A 19,946-nucleotide genomic window follows, 5' to 3' on the forward strand; every position below is an offset into this window, starting at 1 on the left:
GACAGCCTTTCCCTGCAGCATTCCTGGGGTGGTGAAACGACAAACATTCCAGCAGGCTGAGTTGAGTCCTTCCTGCCCTGTAACTGGGGGCCTTATGAAGCTGCTTCTTGTGATCTGAGCCAGTAGGACCTCACTCCAAGGCGATGGGGTGGACTTCATTAATATTGATGAGCTGCAGCTCGTTAACCTCATTTGATGTTTATTTACAACCATTCTTCTCATATGCTAACGAGTGACACTGGGCTCTTCAGATAGAAAGGAGAGAACTGGACCCTCTCTGCCAGCATCTCCTTGGCAAACTCCTGTCCCTTGCCACAGAAGTTTGCGCAGAGGGAAGGATGCCAAATGGAGGGAATGCAGCAGTGAGGACAAAATGATGTGAAAAGAATGTCTGCAATGTGATGGGGGAGAGAGAGCAGCCCAGCTGCTGGGGCCACGGGGTGACTCAGTGGGTAACAGAAAGAAGCTGAAGGGTGGGGATCCAGGGACCGATGAAAGGGCCAATAGGTTAGGGTTTGGAACTGGGGTGGGAGGTGGAGATGAGTGGGTCCCCTGGGCGTCAGTGGCCTTGAAGGCCTCTCTCCAGGTCATTTCACTTTCTTCTATGATCTTAAGGAAATCAACAAACAGGGGCTGGGGTAGATTTCTGTAAGGCAGTTAAATGCCCACAGTAATGAATGCTTAGTAAAGGCTTAGGCTTGGGGAAAGAGCACTCATTGTCCAGAACATCAATGTGAAATGGGGAAGCAGGGAGGCAAAAAAATCACTTTCTCTTTTCTCCAAGTTATGGGTATGTTATGTATATCAAAGAACAGGATGATGAAAGAAGAGGCAGAGATGGTGGTGGTGGGGGAAATAATTTTTAAAAATATGGCCAAGACTTCCCTGGTGTCCAGTGGTTAGGAGTTTGCCTGCCAATGCAGGGGACAGGGGTTCCATCTCTGGGCTGGGAAGACCCCACATGATGTGGGGCAGCTTAGTCTGTGGGCCGCAACAACTGAAGCCCTCGCAGCTGGGGCCTGTGCTCCACAACAAGAGAAGCCCCCGCGATGAGGGGCCTGCCAACCACAAGGAGCAGCCCACTAGAGGATGCCTGAGCGACAAAGACCCAGTGCAGCCAAAAGTAAGTTAATCAAAAAATTGTTTGTAACATCAATCACAAAAAAATATGGCCATTCTATTGTTTCAGGGCTGCTGAGTCTAAAGAACACAGGGTCTCTTCCAAACTTCATACTGTGTAGCAAGTCAATTTTGAGACGTCCCATCCATTCAAAAGGCACAAAAGACTATCTAAGACATACAAGGGGGATGGAAGGATATATAAATGTTTATTAATATCAGCACCAACATCAAACTTAAAATTTCCTAAACACTTACATGCCAGTTCCCCACCGTATTTCTGGTCTTTATTCCTCCGCACGTTACATTACTACTTAAGACAATTATTCCCTTCCTGCCTGCGGGGTCCACACCCTCTCTTTTCTCTCCATCTGACTTTTTCTATGAAGCACTTTGAAGATCGCTTCTACCCTTGATGTGCCTTTCTGCAAGACTAAAGAGGCAGGAGAAAAAAGGAATCTCTTACCTTAAGGATTTAACCACATTTAAGTACAAAGTATTGGTTCTCAAAGGGTAGATTTTATGTTGAGTTGTTTGTGTGAGATCATTATCCCTTAGGGTACGAATTTAATCTCTTTCAAGTTTCCTACGAACTCAGTTCCTGTTGGATTGAAGGAATCAATGGCAATCTGCATTCAGCCTGACTGTGTGCAGCTCACCTATCCTGGGGGACAAACATCTCCAGGATACTAACTGAAGCCGTCTGCCTGGGCTTCCCTGGCAGCTCGGAAGGTAAAGAATCCGCCTGCAATGCAGGAGACCTAGGTTTGATCCCTGGGTCGGGAAGATACTCTGGTGAAGGGAATGGCTACCCATTCCAGTATTCTTGCCTGGAGAATTTCACAGACAGAGGAGCCTGGTGGGCTATAGTCCATGGGGTTCCAAAGAGTTGGACAGGACTGAGAGAGAGTCAAACATGCTTTTTCTAGACTGCAGCTGTGTTTCCTGACTTTTTAAAATCCCATCCCCCACCCCCAGTCTTTTAATAACAATTTTTTCCAAGTTCCCTCTTCCACCATGAATTTTAATACCATAGAAATACTTCATGTCTATTTTTTTAGTGGAGGGCCACAGACCATTATGAACTGAACTGAACAGACCATTGTATTATTGAATTTTTTTTTTTTTGCCTCTCATAGAACTAATATTTTCCCCCTTCAGGGTAAATATTGCTCCCATTAAAATGCATGTTCTAGAGACTTTTTAAAAAGTATATCATCTGATTTAACATGTTCCAGGACTGAACCCAACATTCTCTCAAAGTGAACCATCAAACCCAATTATGCCACTGTTCTGATTTCAGAAAAAGAAAGAAAGAAAGAAAAAAGGACATCTTTGGGCCTATCCAGTGATAGTTTTTCCAAAGAAGAGATCAAAATCCTTTTTTTTTTCTGCGCTGGACCTGATCTATCTGCAGAACAAATGGCTTACTTTTTGGCTGTGGGTTAGCTTTTTACAATAGTTTCATTTGAGTGCTAGAAGAGGTAATAGATTGTTAAGTCCCTCGGGGACCCCCAAATAGCTAACTCTTCTAAAAGTCAACAATATATTCCCTTGTAAGAGGAGAATTAAGTTCATTATCTCATTAAATTTCTCCCAAACTCCAGAGTAAGATAGTGATTGGTGTTGCTATTCCCCTTTTACAAGCAGAAAAATAATGACATCGAGAGATTAGGTAGCTTAAATTAGGTCACAGGGACTGATGTTTCTTCATATAAATACCTTATCTGTCATACAAGGTTACGCTGAGGATTTCTAGACCTTATGTCTTCTGGTTCCTACTTTAATCTAGAATCATGGTACTCTGCTAGAGAAAAATTTAAAAAGGTTCTTCTGCCTCTGATGACCCATTTTCTCCATCTAACAGCAGAAAAGCATAAGGTGCTAACAGATAAGAACTGACTGATGGGGAGAAAGGAAGAGAACTCAGGCTATTATTCTCAAGGTTTCTATTTTGCAAACAAATGGCTTACAGTCAAAGCTGTGGTTTTTCCAGTAGTCATGAGTGGATGTGAGAGTTGGACTATAAAGCAGGGTGAGCACTGAAGAACTGATGCTTTTGAACTGTGATGCTCGAAAAGACTCTTGAGAGTCCCTTGAACACCAAAGAGATCAAACCAGTCAATCCTAAAAGAAATCAACTCTGAGTATTCATTGGAAGGACTGATGCTGAAGCTGAAGCTCCAGTACTTTGGCCATCTGATGTGAAGCGCCGATTCACTGGAGAAGACCCTGATGCCGGGAGACTGAGGGCAGGAGGAGAAGGGGGCAGCAGATGAGACAGACAGCGTCGCTAACTCAGTGGACGTGAATCTGAGCAGACTCGGGGAGACAGTGGAGGGCAGGGAAGTGGTGCAGTCCATGGGGTCGCAAAGAGTCAGACGTGCCTTAGGGACCGAACAGCAGCAACAGAGCACAGCGCACTGCAGAGGGAGGCACGCAAGCTTCTCTTCCTTTTCCATCGTCTTTCTGGGCTTAGATAAGACAGAGTAAACCATGATATATAAAGACTCAAATTAAGATCTCTCACAGAGGACCTCCCCGGCAGCCCAGTGGTTAAGACTCCGCACTTCCACAGGGGCCTGGGATCAATCCCTGGTGGAACTAAGATCCCACATGGCCAGAAAAAATAAAAAATAAAAAAGAATTTTTCACAGAGAGTCTTCAAGTAACATGAAAAATTCATATTTTATTTAGTAGTCAAAGAAACAGATCATGTCTTAGAACTATCCATACTTGAAACTCACCATAAAAGGGTGGGAGTCAGAGGTTGGCAAACCAAATAAAAACTGCTATCTAAAAGGACTCTTCTCTGTAAGCCAGACTTAGGTTCATTTCAATTCTCCCTGTTACATCAGTGTTAAAATTCCCTAAAGAGTAAGTGACTTCAAGAGATAAAGTCCATCTCAGGCTCTCAAGTAGATCTGTATGTAATTCATTTCTGAATACCAGAGTCTACTCTATTAAAACAAAGAAAGGATATTCTGAAATATTGCTTAGGAACCTCACATGACATTGTATAACATTATCTCTAATAAATTTGCCCACATATGTGACCTCTGTCCCTCACATTGCAATAAGAATTCATTCTTTTTTGTTTGAAGAGGGGGAGGTGAGCTAATGATGGGTTAAAGGCTTTAATTTTAATTGAGAATGCCCAGAGCCAAAAGAGACACCCCAGATCAATGAGAACACATTAAGGAGAATTTCAAAGTGTATTACATTCAGTTCAACTGGCTTCTGATACAGATACGCTATTCTAGCCCCTTCTTTTGCTATAAACCAGAAACAAATTTGAGAGAGGGCAAAAACAAAAAACCCTTCATGCTATGCCTTAAAAGGTAAAATTATATAACTATTTTGAACTAAAACAGAAACTAGAAGATACAAGGTACAAATATCTAAAAAGGGATTCTTTTATTACAGAGAAGCATTGAAACAAACAAAAAACCATTTCCTACTGGATGCCATAAAACAGGAAAATAGGGGTGGAGGTAGGGGCAAGTCCTTTAAAGTCTTGGACTTCAGAACAAAGGAACCAACGGAAAACATTCCAACTTGGGGATGGTGAGGAGAGAAAGAGCCCCACGGAAACCCCGTTCATGTTGGTGGCAGCAGCTGTCAATGTGTTGGAAAAGGGCAATGAGCAGGAATGAGCACCACTGTGCGACTGATTCCTTTATTTCAGAAGCATTTGTCTATCTTGTTCTACCGACATAACTAGCTAAAGAAACAAGACTAGATTCGGGAAAAGGCTAATTTTTTTCATTGGCGGGTGACCAAAGAAAACATTCTTCAACAAGCAGTATAATAAAGCAATAAAAACCAAGCTGGTACATATCAAACATTTTTATCCAAAGTGCTTAAAACATATGCCTATGTTATACTCAGTTTTCACTTCCCCGTTCACCGTCTTCCTCATAGTTGTGGGGGGAAAAGCAAACTTTCTGTGGGAAGGATGTCTCCTCTGCAAATCGATGTAGGTCTGAAGATAACTTGAGGAAAAGGACTTCCCAAAGAGGCTGTTGGTGGGAACGTGTACGACTCCTCAGGGTGCGAGACCCTCCAAGCTCTCTGTAAAGGCTTGGCGCTACCATTCCAAAGGCAGTGGGGGCCAAGTCCTTCTCGGTACACATAGATGCTGCCAAGAGAAACAACTCTTCATTTGGGCCAGGTACCAGGAGGGAGAATACAGAAGGAAAAGTAAGATGGCATTTTCACATTCAGATATAAGTAAGGAAACAAACCCACAGACTCACTAGTCTTTTTTTCTAAGAGGTGGTTTTATTAACCTGGTTTTATGCTCAGTGAAGTTGTGTGAAAGTTAAGTGTTCAGGAAATAACCTGCTCAAAGTTAGAAAGTAGGTCTGTAACAAAGAGCATTGTAGAACCCAAGGGTCAACTTCAAAAAGTGAACAGATGGAGGTTATCGGAAAGGCCCTTACAGGTTTGAGAATTAGAAGTTGGAATACTTTTCTTTTTTTTTTAATGGTGAACAGGAATGTGTAGGAAGACCTTAGACCAATGACTTGTCATGATACAGTGGTCCAAACCCATGGGAACAGAGATTAAAAGCAATTTTATAATGCAAGGTTTAAGTACTTAACAGGTAGTTCACAGTTTTGCACAAAACATATTACGTGAAAGTGTTAGTTGCTCAGTCATGTCTGACTCTTTGTGACCCCATGGACTGTGACCCACCAGGCGCCTCTGTCCATGGGATTCTCCAGACAAGAACACTGGAGTAGGTTGTCATTCCCTTCTCCAGGGGGTCTTCCTGACCCAGGAACCACACCCTGGTTTCCTGCATTGTAGGCTGATTCTTTTTTTTTTTTAGGATTAGTCTCTTGGCATGTTTTATTTATTTAAAAATTAATTAATTTTAATTGGAGGATAATTACTTGACAGTATTGTGATGGTTTTTGCCATCATTGACATGAATCAGCTACGGGTGCACATCTGTCCCCCTATCCTGAACCCCCCCCACCTCCCTCCCCACCCCATCCCTCTGGATTGTCCCAGAGCACTGGCTTTTACTGCCCTTCTTCGTTGTAGGCGGATTCTTTACCATCTGCGCCACCAGGGAAGCACATAATTAGGTTACTAAGGATCAGACTTTTACGGTCAGACAGTGAAGGTGGTGAGCGTGTCACAGATAGTCTTAAAAGCGTGAGGACCTGGGGCTTCCCTAGTGTTCCAGTGGTGAAGAATCCACCTGCCAATGCAGGAGACAGGGGTTTGGTCTCTGATCTGGGAAGATCCCGCATGCGAGGAAAGATCCCGCATGCGAGGAGACACTAGGCCCGTGGGCCACGACCGTTACGCCTGTGCTCTAGAGCTGGGGAGCCACAGCTGAGCCCATGGAAGCTCGCGGGCCTTTGAGAACGTGCTCTGCAGAAAGCGAAGCCGTGGCCACGAGAACCCGGAGCGCTGCAACTAGAGAGGAGCCCCCACTCGCTACACCTCGAGAAAAGCCCGCGCAGCAGTGAAGACCGAGCACAGCCCAAAATAGTAAATTATATATATATATATATATATATTTTTTTTTTATTAAAGCTTGAAGAATATGGTTAAAATAAACATTTCAAGTCGTGGCTATTTCCTGGGCCTCTTTCCTGGGCACAGATGTCCTACTCTGGACAAGATAAAAAGATTTTCTTCCCCAGAGTAGTATGCTGAGCATGTAAGATGTTCTTTGCTTCACTGGGACATCTGGGAGAAGTCAGTAGGGCTGTACTCGAGAGCTAAGTCTTGTGGACAGGATGACTTGAAATTTCCAAGTTGTGATGGCTTTAAGTAAACACTGTTTATAAAAAGAGCCTAAAAGTCCTAGTTCTTCTGTTTTTGAACTTTGGAACCATTTTAATAGTAATATTCTCCTTAATTTTTTTTTTTTCTGCTGGGCCTTGATATGACAGAAAAATCTTAGAATGATGTAGCTGAAAGATGCTTATTAATTTTTATGAGAAAAATCAGATAAAGTGCCACTAACTAATCAGTAACCATCTCGAATGAATAGACTTTATAATGAACACATGGGTCATGATAAAAATGGATTAGGATAAAAGGAATCTACATGATTTCATGAAACCAAAGTTCATGAATATAATTTTCTATTGCTTGAGATAAATCCAATAAATCTTAATATGACCTGGCTTGGCAGATCGAGGGACCTATGATGTTTGATTCCCTTCACCCAGACTCATGCCTCCAGGCAAGAAAGCAATTAAACTTCGGATAGAAATCAATTATCTGCCCACTTTTATGAGGTATCTAGAAGAGGCAAAGTCATAGAAAAAGAAAGGAGACTAGAGGGCACTTGGGGCTGGGGCTGGGAGAGGGAGAAGCGGGCCGTTCTTGTTTAACGGGTACAGAGTTTCAGTGTGGGACGATGAAAACATGCTGGAAATGGATAGTGGAGCTGGTGGCACAACGCTGGGAATGTACTTGAATGTACTTAATGGCACGGAACTGTATGCTTATCCACAGTTAAAATGGTGAATTTATTATGTGTATGATACTACAATAAAAAATTATCTGTCTTGTTTTCAAAAATATCCAGATAAAAGGTTCTTCAATCATTCTTTTATAATAATTTGGCCCAGGCAGTTCCCCAAATTTGTCTGCTCATCAGAATCATCTGAAGTGCTTGTTTAAAGGTACAGATTCTCTGGCCATGTGGGAACTCCTGGGCCCTAAGTTAGCATCACCAAGAGATATTTGGATGCTGTCTGTACTGGAGCACCATGGTGTCAATTCAAGAAGCTTAGTCACCCTTAGACCTCTTCCTCTGTCCTGTTTTTGCTTTTTTTCCCCCAATTTTTTCATTGTGGTAAAATACACATAACAAGAAATTTACCATCTTAGCCTTTCTTAGGTGGACAGTTCAGTGGTATTAAGTTCATTCACACTGTTATGCAACCATCACCATCTATCCCCAGTGCTTGCTGAATCTTCTAAAACTGAAACTCTAAACCCAGTAAAGAACACTCTCATCTCTCCAGCCCCTAGCAACTGCTGGTCTACTTTCTGTCTTTGCGAGTTTGCTACTCTAAGTACCTCATATAAGTGGTATTTGTGTGTTCGTGGCTTGTTTATTTCATTCAGCATGGTGTCCTCCAGGTTCACTTATGCTGTAGCACATGTCAGAATTTCCTTCCTTTTAAGGCAGGCGATGCTTCATTATATGTATGTGCCACTGCTGGCTTACCCACTGAGGGGCCACTGTACCGCTGGACACAGCATCAGCTCCGTTGTACATTCCCCCCAACAGCGTATAAGGGTTCCGGTGCCACTTTCTCCACATCCAGGCCAACACACGTTCTTTTCTTTTGTAATAGGAGCCCTCTTAATGGATTTTTTGGTTTTCATTTCCCTAATGATTCGTTTTGATTTTCATTTCCCTAATGCTCAGTGATGTTGAACGTCTTTTCATTTCACTCATGGCTATCGATCATTTGCATATCTTCTTTCATCATCTTCTTTGGAGAAATGTCTACTGAATCCTCTGCCAATTTCAAAATCAGGTGGCTTTTTTCAATGGTTGATGTTCTTGTGTTTTAATAGTTGTCAGGCTTATTTTACATGGAGAAGGGTATGATTTGAGACTCCAATATAGAAGTCATTTTTGAGAGATAGTACGCTGTTGTTTTGGGCTTCCCAGGTGGCGCTAGTGATAAAGAACTTGCTCGGCAATGCAAGAGACATGAGACGAGGGTTTGATCCCTGGGTCGGGAAGATCCCCTGAAGAAGGAAATGGCAATCTACTCTGGTATTCTTGCCTGGGGAATCCTACGGACAGAGGAGCCTGGTGTGTCCCAGTCCGTGAGGTTGCAAAGAGTTGGACGCGACTGAAGTGATTGAGTACCTACCCATGCTGTTGTTTAACTAAGGCTAAATAGTTATTAAGAGCCCACTCTGTACCAGGGTGGGCCCTAGGATTACAAAATTCAGTACGTTATGATCTCAGTGCCCAAAGAACTTAAAGTCTAATGGACAAGACAAACGATTGATTTTGAAACATGTTGCTGATGCAATTGACAGGGAGGACAGCCTCCTTGGTGGGTTGTGGCAGAGGACTGCTGAGGGCAGGATTCGAGAGGAGACGTTACCAGCGATGAGTACCGGAGTGGGAGTTTATCCAGGAGGAAAGATGAGGTGGCAGGGCTACAGGCAGTGACTCAATTGAGGCATCCTGATGGGAAACAACACGCGAGATGAGGGGGGACAGCACTTGCGTTCAGTATAATCGAGAGTAGATTTTCAGGTGAGGAGTTGCCAGAAACGAGGCTGAAGAGGGAGGCAGAGATCAGGTCACAGAAAGTCTTGTGGGCTTCATTCATGGTTTGCTGTTCAGTTGCTGAGCTCTGACCGAATCTTTGTGACCCCATGGACCGCAGCACACCAGGCTTCTCTGTCCTTCACCATCTCCTGGAGTTTGCTCAAATTCATGTCCATTGAGTCAGTGGTGCCATCCAACCATCTCATCCTCTGTCATCCCCTTCTCCTCTTGCCCTCAATCTTTCCCAGAATCAGGGTCTTTTCCAATGAATGGGCTCTTAGACGGTGGGGGCATCTTTAAATGGTTTCACGTAAAAGAAGAGCAGTGCAGTCAGATTTTCTTTGTATATAGATCACTCAGCTGTAAAGGGAGCAAAATTTCAAAGGTTCAAGCAAGAACTGCAGCAGTGATCACCGGAATCAAGAAGACAGGTCAGGAGTTTAAGAACTGTTTTGAAGGGGAGAACAGTGGGACTCTAGCTGACTCCATGTGAGCAGTGAGGGGGAGGAAAGAGGAATCTAGAATGATAAGAGTGTAACTTTGGGGAGCCCAAGAGAGGCAGATTCGGGGGGAGGGGGAGGAGTTCTGCTTCCGACATGTAGAAACGCGTGACCGTCAGCCATACATGTAAGGAGTGATGTCTGAGGCTGGTAGCACACTGCATGTGTGGGTCTGAGGCTCAGGGGGAGTTCAGGGCTAGACAGACAGATTTAGAAGTCATTTGCCCAAGATAGTAGGGGAAGTCAAAGGAGACAGGACTGCTCAGTAACCGTGCGCAGTGAGAAAAGGAATGAGTCAAGAATGGAATTCTGGGACAGAGGAGAGTAGCTTTCTAAAGATACCGAGGAGGACAGGTCAGAGGAGCAGGAAGAATGAGTTAGTGGGAAGGGCATAACTTTGAAGCCACAGAGAATGTTTAGAATCTCTTCTGCACATCCTATTGTATGGTCTTGAGCAAATTAGTTGTGAGCTTTAGTTTTCTTGTCTATAATATAGAGACAATACCTTGTAGATTGTGATGAGGATTAAAGGTGATTCTGTAGAAATTTTAACCTTAAGAAGCGCCTGTCACAACGTCGACCTCACTGGAGGCGCTCAACAAATGTTATTTCCTTTTTTTTGTTAGTCTGGTCCTTTCATGGTTCTCTCTCTGTGAGTAACAGGAAGTAGGGTATCCTTAGTTTTTATATAGTTTTTAGCTTAACCAAGGGTCACATTGGAGACAGGTTGGCCTCTGGCCATCTACATTTATTCTAAACTGAAGCCACAAAGATGCAAGAAATTCAGGTTTGTGATGGTATTCTTGATGTCCGTACAACTGCTGCTCTTCTACTGTGTTATTTACGGTTTTCTAAGACACTGGTCCTTGGGAGTTGCTCTGCCATGGCTAAAATGGGCCAATAATAACATACTTGGGAAGGACTATGAATATACGGTGTTAGAGGTGACACCAGGTTCATTTTTGGCTCAAGGAAGATACAGGAGTTTTGTGTATTGCAGGTAGTGAAAAGGTGCTGGAGTACTCCAAAACATTAAAATCAGAAAATAAAAAATTCTCCATGACTCAAAGATTAGTTTTATAGAGATTCTTTTTTTCTTCTGGAAGCTAAAATGTATATTACATCAATTTGGAAGGTCTGCTTTTAATGATTTGTAAGCTTCGATGAAGCAAACATCATTTAAGGCTTTGAAGGGAGAGAAAAAAGGGTTTTTCAAGTCCCTCAAACAATTTCCTGCTCCAGTATTCCTAAGAATCGTGTGAGTATTTTTCCTTCTGACTGGAGAGCAAAGGAAAACGGAATCCTGCGGAAACTGGAGTTGGACAAGAAACAAAGTTGGTAGATGACATCCTGTCTAATGCTGACAACTGAGACAAGACTCACAGCTCATGTCCTGTACAAAACCAGCCCGGGTCAGGCTCTTTTCTTCCCCTCAGTGATTTTTAAGTGTCACAAAAGGCCTTTCAGGCTGAACTAAACAATCATGGGAAAGTTCTTTCAGGAAAAAGGTACAATGATTATTGTCTTGATTATGCTCTGGGTAGGCCATTTCCCTGTCAGAAATTTATTTCTTTAATTGGAGTGATGAGCTCAAAAGAAGCAATTTGAAGTCAGTGAAATAAAAATATCTCCAAATAACACAATAGTTCTATTTCTGTGATAATTACTCTCCTTTATTCCAAAATGAAACTGTGCCTATCTCTGTATTATTACTGATGGTTAAAAAAGATGACGTTTAAAAATCTATAAACTAGTACCTGGAATACAGTAGGCCCTCAAAAAATACTAGTTGAATGAAAGAATGAATAAACAGAGCAAAACAACCATCTTCTCCTTAAGGCTTCTGTTAGTTTTGTATTACTCTAACTGGCGTGCTGCGATTCATGGGGTTGCAAAGAGTCGGACGTGACTGAGCGACTGAACTGAACTGAAGGCTAACTTAGGTTTGTGGTGGTCCCATCATTCTGCAACCCAATACTCAGTTTAAGTGTCTTTGTAGTCTTACTGTTAAGTTACATGTCATCATGCATCGTGGCCATGCTGTATGGCTTACAGGATCTTAATTCCCCGACTAGGGATCAAACCTGTGACCCCTGCAGAGTCCTAACCATTGGACTTCCAGGGAATTCCCATACCTCTTTTGTCTTGACCAACTTTTTCAGTTGGTTATTTTTTTAAACAATTTTTATTTATTTTTTCCTATTTGGTTTGTAAAATGAGCCTGTTGTTGGAACATGAATCCTTGGAACACAGAGATAACAGTTAATATACAAACAACCACAGATTAGCCTCTTTGGCATCCTCTAAGTCATGTTTCATGACACTCATTATACTTGTATTACTTATTCATTCACTCATCTATTTATTTAACAAATATTTACTAAGTCTTAATAAGTGCCAGGCCCTATTCTCAGTGCTGAGGACATAGCAACGAACAAAAATCCCTGCCCCTGTGGAGTTTTCATGAGAGCCCAGGGAGAGTCAGGCTAAACACAAGAAAAACACTTCATGAGAAACAAAATAGCACAGTGTTTGTTCCAGATTAAAAGAAACTAGAGAGACATTACCAAGTACAACTATAAACCTTGATTTGACTCTGGGTCAGAAAACAAACAGATTTTAACATAACTGAGAACAACTGGGGAATTACTGTTCATTTTCTTAAATGATGAAACTGGGGTTATGCAGACAAGGAGAATGCTTCCTTTTAGGGGATTAAGTATATAGGGGTTAAGTGTCATGATTCTTATAACTTAGTTTTGAATTATCTATCTATCTATCTATCTACCTGCCTTCCTACCTACCTACTGTGCACAAATGTAATAACTGGTAGCATTTGATGAATCCAATAACCTCAGATATGCAGATGACACCACTCGTATGGTAGAAAGTGAAGATGAACTAAAAAGCCTCTTGATGAAAGTGAAAGAGGAGAGTGAAAAGTTGGCTTAAAGCTTAACATTCAGAAAACTAAGATCATGGCATCTTATCACCTCATGGAAAATAGATGGGGAGACAGTGGAAACAGTGTCAGACTCTATTTTTGGGGGCTCCAAAATCACTGCAGATGGTGATTGCAGCCATGAAATTAAAAGACGCTTGCTCCTTGGAAGGAAAGTTATGACCAACCTAGACAGCATATTAAAAAGCAGAGACATTACTTTGCTAACAAAGGTCTGTCTGGTCAAGGTTATGGTTTTTCCAGTGGTCATGTATGGATGTGAGAGTTGGACCGTGAGGAAAGCTGAGCGCCAAAAAATTGATGCTTTTGAACTGTGGTGTTGGAGAAGACTCTTGAGAGTCCCTTGGACTGCAAGGAGATCCAACCAGTCCATCCTGAAGGAAATCAGTCCTGGGTGTTCACTGGAAGGACTGATGCTGAAGCTCAAATTCCAATACTTTGGCCACCTGATGTGAAGAGTTGACTCAGTGGAAAAGACCCTGATGCTGGGAGGGATTGGGGGCAGGAGGAGGAGATGACAGAGGATGAGATGGCTGGATGGCATCACCGACTTCATGGGCATGAGTTTGAGTAAACTCTGGGAGTTGATGATAGACAGGGGGGCCTGGTGTGCTGCGACTCATGGGGTCACAAAGAGTCAGACACGACTGAGCGACTGAACTGAAACTGAACTGAACTGATGAATCCAAGTTACCTCCATAGCTTTCTTGAAGGTTGGAAAAACTTTTAGTGAAGAGTGGAGGGTGTAGGGGAAATCTACTATATTTCTAGTCAGAGATGTGGGACATGATTATTGACTTGACTTTTGATACTCAGTATTTTTCGATGTGTGTTAATCCTTCATCTTGAAAAGAGTTCATTATACATATAGCAATGCTGGTCCCATCACTTTCCCTTTTCTACTGTAGCGATACAAAAGGTTGGGATACCTCATAAAGTACCTCTTTGCTATGATTTTGTTAACCAACATTTGTTAAGTGGAGCATAGGGTAGAAGGTGGTGAGTCTTGTTCAACAGCTGACCACAGAAAAAACTGGAATAGAAATCTTTGTTCCAGACAGGCCTTAGAGGAAGCGCAAAGCACATCTCCAGGGGCCACAGTGGGAGGTCAGGGCAGAGTGCAGACAAGACTGTCAGGACCTGGGGTAACACGTCCTTATCAGGGTCTGTGGGTGAAGAACTTTGGGATTTCTGGGCTAAGGCCAGATCGGTCAATTCAAACCAAAAGAGTGGGCTTTTGGTAGGCTCCCACTGGAGTCTTATCTAAGGGATGAGGTGCAAGCCCTGGGAGGCAGGGGTGACCTCTGAACACGAGGGGAAAGTCGTATCAGGACCTTATGTTTACTTGTGACTCTGCAGGCTGTTATCCAGGGCATGCGCTCACCGAGGGGCTGGTATCATTTTTAGCATCTCTGTGGACCAAACAAAACAGACGCCAAGGCGGCAACAGCATGGAGTAGCTCAGCTAAATTCTCAACATGCCTCAAACCTGATCTGAAACAATGCTTTTGTAACTGAATTCAGGAAATATAATTACCAAGTGTAGGAAAAATATAAGGACAAACTGTGAAGCAAGCAAACCACGAAGACAGTAACATGGGGTATATATGAGATTCTTATGGTTTTTGTAACAAATTACCACAAACTTGGTGGCTTCAAACGGCTGAAATTTATTCTCTTACAGTTCTGAAGGCGGGACGTCCAAAATAAGCCTTTTTTTTTCTTTTTAAAGACTTTTTTGGATGTGGACCATTTAAAGTCTTTATTGAATTTGTTACAATATTGCTTCTCTTTTACTTTTTGGTTTTTTGGTTTCTTACGTTTTGGTTTTTTGGTCTTGAGACAGGTGGGATTTTAGCTCCCTGACCAGGGACTGAACTGGCACCTCCCCCACACTGGAAGGTGAAGTCTTAACCACTGGACTTCCAGGGAGGTCCCCAGAATAAGTCTTAACAGGGCTAACATGAAGGTGTCAGCACCTTCCTTTGAGATTTGGAGGTTCCTCTGGAGGTTTGGGGACAATCCATTCTTTGGCTTTGCCAGCCACGAGGCTGTGGTCACTGCTTGGCTTGGGGTGCTGCATCACATCACCTTCCCCTGTCCATTGCTTCCGGCATCCACACTGCCTCTTTCCTCTCCTAGCATCAAATCTCTTGTGGTCTGCCTCTGAGAAGACTTGAGATAACATTAAGTCCACATGGGTAATCCAGGATAATCTCCCCCATCTCAAGATCTTTAACTTCATCACACCTGCAAAGTTCTTGCCATATAAGATAACATTACAGGACTTTGCTGGTGCCTAAATGATAAAGAATCTGCCTGCAATTCAGGCGACCCTGGTTCGATTCCTGGGTTGTGATGATCCCCTAGAGAAGGGACAGGCTACCCACTCCAGTATTCTTGGGCTTCCTTGGTGGCTCAGATGGTAAAGAATCCACCTGCAATGTGGGAGATCTGGGTTCGATCCTTGGGTTGGGAAGATCCCCTGGAGGAGGGCATGGTCACCCATTCTAGTATTCTTGCCTGGAGAATCCCATGGTCAGAGGAGCCTGGTGGCCTGCAGTCCATGGGGTTGCAAAGAGTTGGACACAAATGAACACCCACTCACTCACTCACAGTGTGTTGGTTTAGTTTAACTGGATTTCAACAAGACCTTGACAACATCTCCATGATATCCTTGTGAAGAAGCAGAAAGGATGTAGGTTGGATGACATATAATAGGTTGAACAGTCATATCAAAATGTGCTAATTAATGGGTTCATGTCATGCTGAAGTGAAGACATGACATGTCACTAGCAGAGGTGATGGAATTCCAGTTGAGCTATTTCAAATCCTAAAAGACGATGCTGTGAAAGTGCTGCACTCAGTATGCCAGCAAATTTGGAAAACTCAGCAGTGGCCACAGTTTTCATTCCAATCCCAAATAAAGGCAATGCCAAGGAACGCTCAAACGACTGCACAATTGCACTCATCTCACACTAGCAAAGTAATGCTTATAATTCTCCAAGCCAGGCTTCAGCAGTATGTGAACTATGAACTTTCAGATGTACAAGCTGGATTTAGAAAAGTCAGAGAAACCAGAGATCAAACTGCCAACATCAACTGTATCACTGAAAAAGCAAGAGAGTTCCAGAAAAGCATCTACTTCTGCTTTATCGACTATGCCAAAGCTTTGGACTTTGTAGATCACAACAAACTGTGGAAAACTCTTAAAGAGATGGGAATACCAGACTGCCTTACCTGCCTCCTGAGAAATCTGTATGAAGGTCAAGAAGCAACAGTTAGAACTGGATATGGAACAACAGACTGGTTCCAAATAGGAAAAGGAGTATGTCAAGGCTGTATATTGTCACCCTGCTTATTTAACTTACATGCAGAGTACATCATGAGAAATGCTGGACTGAATGAAGCACAAGCTGGAATCAAGATTGCTGGGAGAAATATCAATAACCTCAGCTATGCAGATGACACCACCCTTATGGCAGAAAGTGAAGAAGAACCAAAGAGCCTCTTGATGAAAGTGAAAGAGGAGAGTGAAGAAGTTGGCTTAAAGCTCAACATTCAGAAAACTAAGATCACTGCATCTGGTCCCATCATTTCATGGGAAATAGATGGGGAAACAGTGGAAACAGTGAGACTTTATTTTTTGGGGCTCCAAAATCACTGCAGTGGTGACTGCAGTCAAGAAATGAAAAGATACTTGCTCCTTGGAAGAAAAGTTATGACCAACCTAGACAGTATATTAAAAAGCAGAGACATTACTTTGCCAACAAAGGTCCATCTAGTCAAAGTTATGGTTTTTCCAGTAGTCACGTATGGATGTGAGAGTTGGACTATAAAGAAAGCTGAGCACCAAAGAATTGATGCTTTTGAATTGTGGTGTTGGAGAAGACTCTTGAGAGTTTCATGGACTGCAAGGAGATCTACCCAGTTAATCCTAAAGGAAATCAGTCCCGAATATTCATTGGAAGGACTGATGCTGAAGCTGAAACTCCAATACTTTGGCCACCCGATGCGAAGAACAGATTCATTGGAAAAGAGCCTGATGCTGGGAAAGATTGAAGGCAGGAGGAGAAGGGGGCAACAGAAGATGAGATGGTTGGATGGCATCACTGACTCAATGGACATGGGTTTGAGCAAGTTCCGAAATATAGTGAAAGACAGGGAAGCCTGGCGTGCTGCAGTCCATGGGGTCACCAAGGGTCGGACATGACTGAGTGAACTGAACTGACCTCAGTTTCCTCATCTTTAAAATGGAGACAAGGACTTCCCTGGTGGTCCAGTGACGAAGACTCTGTGCTCCCAATGCAGGGGGCCCTGGTTTGATCCCTGGCCAGGGAACTAGATCCCACAGGCCGTCACTTAAGAGTTCAGGTGCAGATCCTGCATGCCACAATGAAGATGTAAGGTTCTGTGTGCTGCAGTTAAGATCCCGCACAGCCAAACAAATAATAAACATTTTTTAAAAAATGGAGATAATAATAATATCCAAATAGTGGTTGAGAAGATTCAATACCATAATGCATGTAAAAATTTAACACAGTTCCTGAAACATGGTGCGTATTCATTGTTTTTCAGTCACCAAGTCATGCCCGACTCTTTGTGACCCCATGGACTACGGCATGCCAGGCTTCCCTATCCCTTACCATCTCCTGGAGTCTGCCCAATTTCATGTCCATTGACTTGGTGAAGCCATCCAGCCATCTCACTCTCTTGTGTTCATTAAATGATGGCTATTATTATAATTATTTTATTATTCACAGAACAGGCTGTGCAGCCCTCACGATGCTGAATCAGTGCAGTTTTCCCAGAGGCCTCCAGTGACCCCTTCTTCTATGCACATTCTGTAAGTCAAAGCTTAAATAAGTCAAATTCTGTAAGTCAAATACTTAAGTAAAGTTTAAGTGCCCAAACTTAAAAAATATTTTTTTAATAAAAGCATATCTTATCTCTAAACTGCATCACAAACTTCCTTGACCTGCTAAAAAGATGATCATAAACTTAAGTAACATTTGGTTTATCAACTCTGGTTCAACATTATGACAATTGCTTATTGCCCTGGACCATAATGGAAAGACACCCTCAAAGAACAAAGAGATTAATAAGGCCTTTACATGTCCCCTACATGCTAATTGACCTTAAAATACTATCTGCTTTAAAAAAATATATATAGATAGATTTTCTCTTGCTTGTTTTTAACACGGATTTTCTCTTCACTGTGAATTGCTAGTGACTTTCTTTCCTGATAACGTTTATCACCACTGTCAGTCCCTCCTCACTACCCTGTTATCTGCTGCTGTTGACCTGATCAGTACCTGAAAGTTATGCATTTATAAGTTATCGGATTCTCTGCGGAGCTCTTGGCAGATTTTCTGCCTCTTTTACAAAGACACATATAAACTCTGCAAACCCTGGCTCCTAGGGGGCCATTTTCACTGACTTTCAAATCCGTGACTCTGCTGTGAACATGTTAGAAGCTTGGTTGCTATGTTGGCGAGTTGCTAAGGAGAGTTCCATAATATCAGACATTAGCCTGAGGAACTGTCTAATGATTAATGCAAATCAAAACACTAGTGAATAAACCAGTTTTGGGTGTGACAGTATCTTCAATTTAATGATCTTATCTTACCAAAGTGGCCCAGTAAATTACTCTGTCCGTCTGGAGTTCAAGAGTTCTTATGCTTTTGCTTACAACCAGCATTGGACAATCCTTGAGACTAGAGACGGACACTAGGTATATGTATATACAGACAGAGGAACTCCAGATTATCCAGTGATTTAGCTATCCAGTGATTATCTAGTGATTCTTGTTTCTAGTTTTTACTATCAACATCAACTCTCTGGCTTAATTGAGCCCTTTGTTGATATACTTCTTTTGTTTGTTGATTTAATTCTCTCTAAATTACTCCTTGCCCTCAAGGAAGGTGGGTGAACTAGCAAGTCTTATCTTTGTTGAGACTGGGTCCTCTTAGTCTTAGCGGTGGCCAGTTTTCTAGCTGGAAAGGAGAGCAGGACACTCAGACAAGTTGGTGCACTACACAGTTAAAGCTGGAAGAATTCTAATATTTGTTAAATACAAATATAGGTGTTTATATTTGATCTTAACCAAACAAAATTAATTTTTGGATTAACCATCAATTCAAACTATCCATATCACTGGTATTTGCTGGCTGACTATATACTTTAGGTATGACTATTAAGTGTTACTGAAATTTAATTTTATCAGTCTGCTCTTCATGCAATAGTACAAAAAGAGTTCATTTTAGTTTACAAAACAGATATAGTGAATCTTGTGATATGTGGTGCTTCCTTCCCTGTATTTCCCAGGAATCTAAAGAACAGCGAGGTTTTCTTGTCCTGACCACAGTGGCTTTATAGAAAGGACCTTATGTATTAGGTGTAAGGCAGTAACAGCATAAAAACAACTGCCGTTTATGGAGCGCCTGCCAACAAAGGTCCACCTGGTCCAGGCTATGGTTTTTCCAGGAGTCACGTATGGATGTGAGAACTGGACTATAAAGAAAGCTGAGCACCGAAGAATTGATGCTTTTGAACTGTGGTGTTAGAGAAGACTTGAGTCCCTTGGACTGCAAGGAGATCCAACCAGTCCATCCTGAAGGAGATCAGTCCTGAATATTCACTGGAAGGATGGATGCTGAAGCTTAAACTCCAATACTTTGGCCACATGATGCGAAGAACTGACTCACTGGAAAAGACCCTGACACTGGGAAAGATTGAAGGTAGGAGGAGAAGGGGACAACAGAAGATGAGATGGTTGGATGGCATCACCAACTCAATGGACATGAGTTTGAATAAACTCTGGGAGTTGGTGTTGGACAGGGAGGTCTGGCATGCTGCAGTCAATGGGGTCACAGAGAGTCAGACACGACTGAGCAACTGAACTGAACTGAACCTTGTGCGAAGCACTAACAGAGTACTTTTTATAATGTGGTGGTTTTATGTCCACAGATCACCAGTCCAGGTTGGATGCATGAGACAAGTGCTCAGGGCTGGTACACAGGGAAGACCCAGAGGGATGGGATGGGGAGGGAGGTGGGAGGGGGACTCAGGATGGGGAATACAT

The 19,946-nt window shown here is 42.6% G+C and overlaps 1 protein-coding gene across 2 annotated transcripts in view; it reads right to left on the reverse strand.

Annotated features, from left to right (window-relative positions):
• CSTPP1 (centriolar satellite-associated tubulin polyglutamylase complex regulator 1) overlaps nt 1-19,946 on the reverse strand; it is a 205,163-nt gene that overhangs the window by 52,472 nt on the left and 132,745 nt on the right. The gene's annotated exons all lie outside the window — the stretch shown is intronic.

The sequence above is a fragment of the Odocoileus virginianus genome, chromosome 10 (assembly GCF_023699985.2).
Source record: "Odocoileus virginianus isolate 20LAN1187 ecotype Illinois chromosome 10, Ovbor_1.2, whole genome shotgun sequence".
Lineage (NCBI taxonomy): Eukaryota > Metazoa > Chordata > Mammalia > Artiodactyla > Cervidae > Odocoileus > Odocoileus virginianus.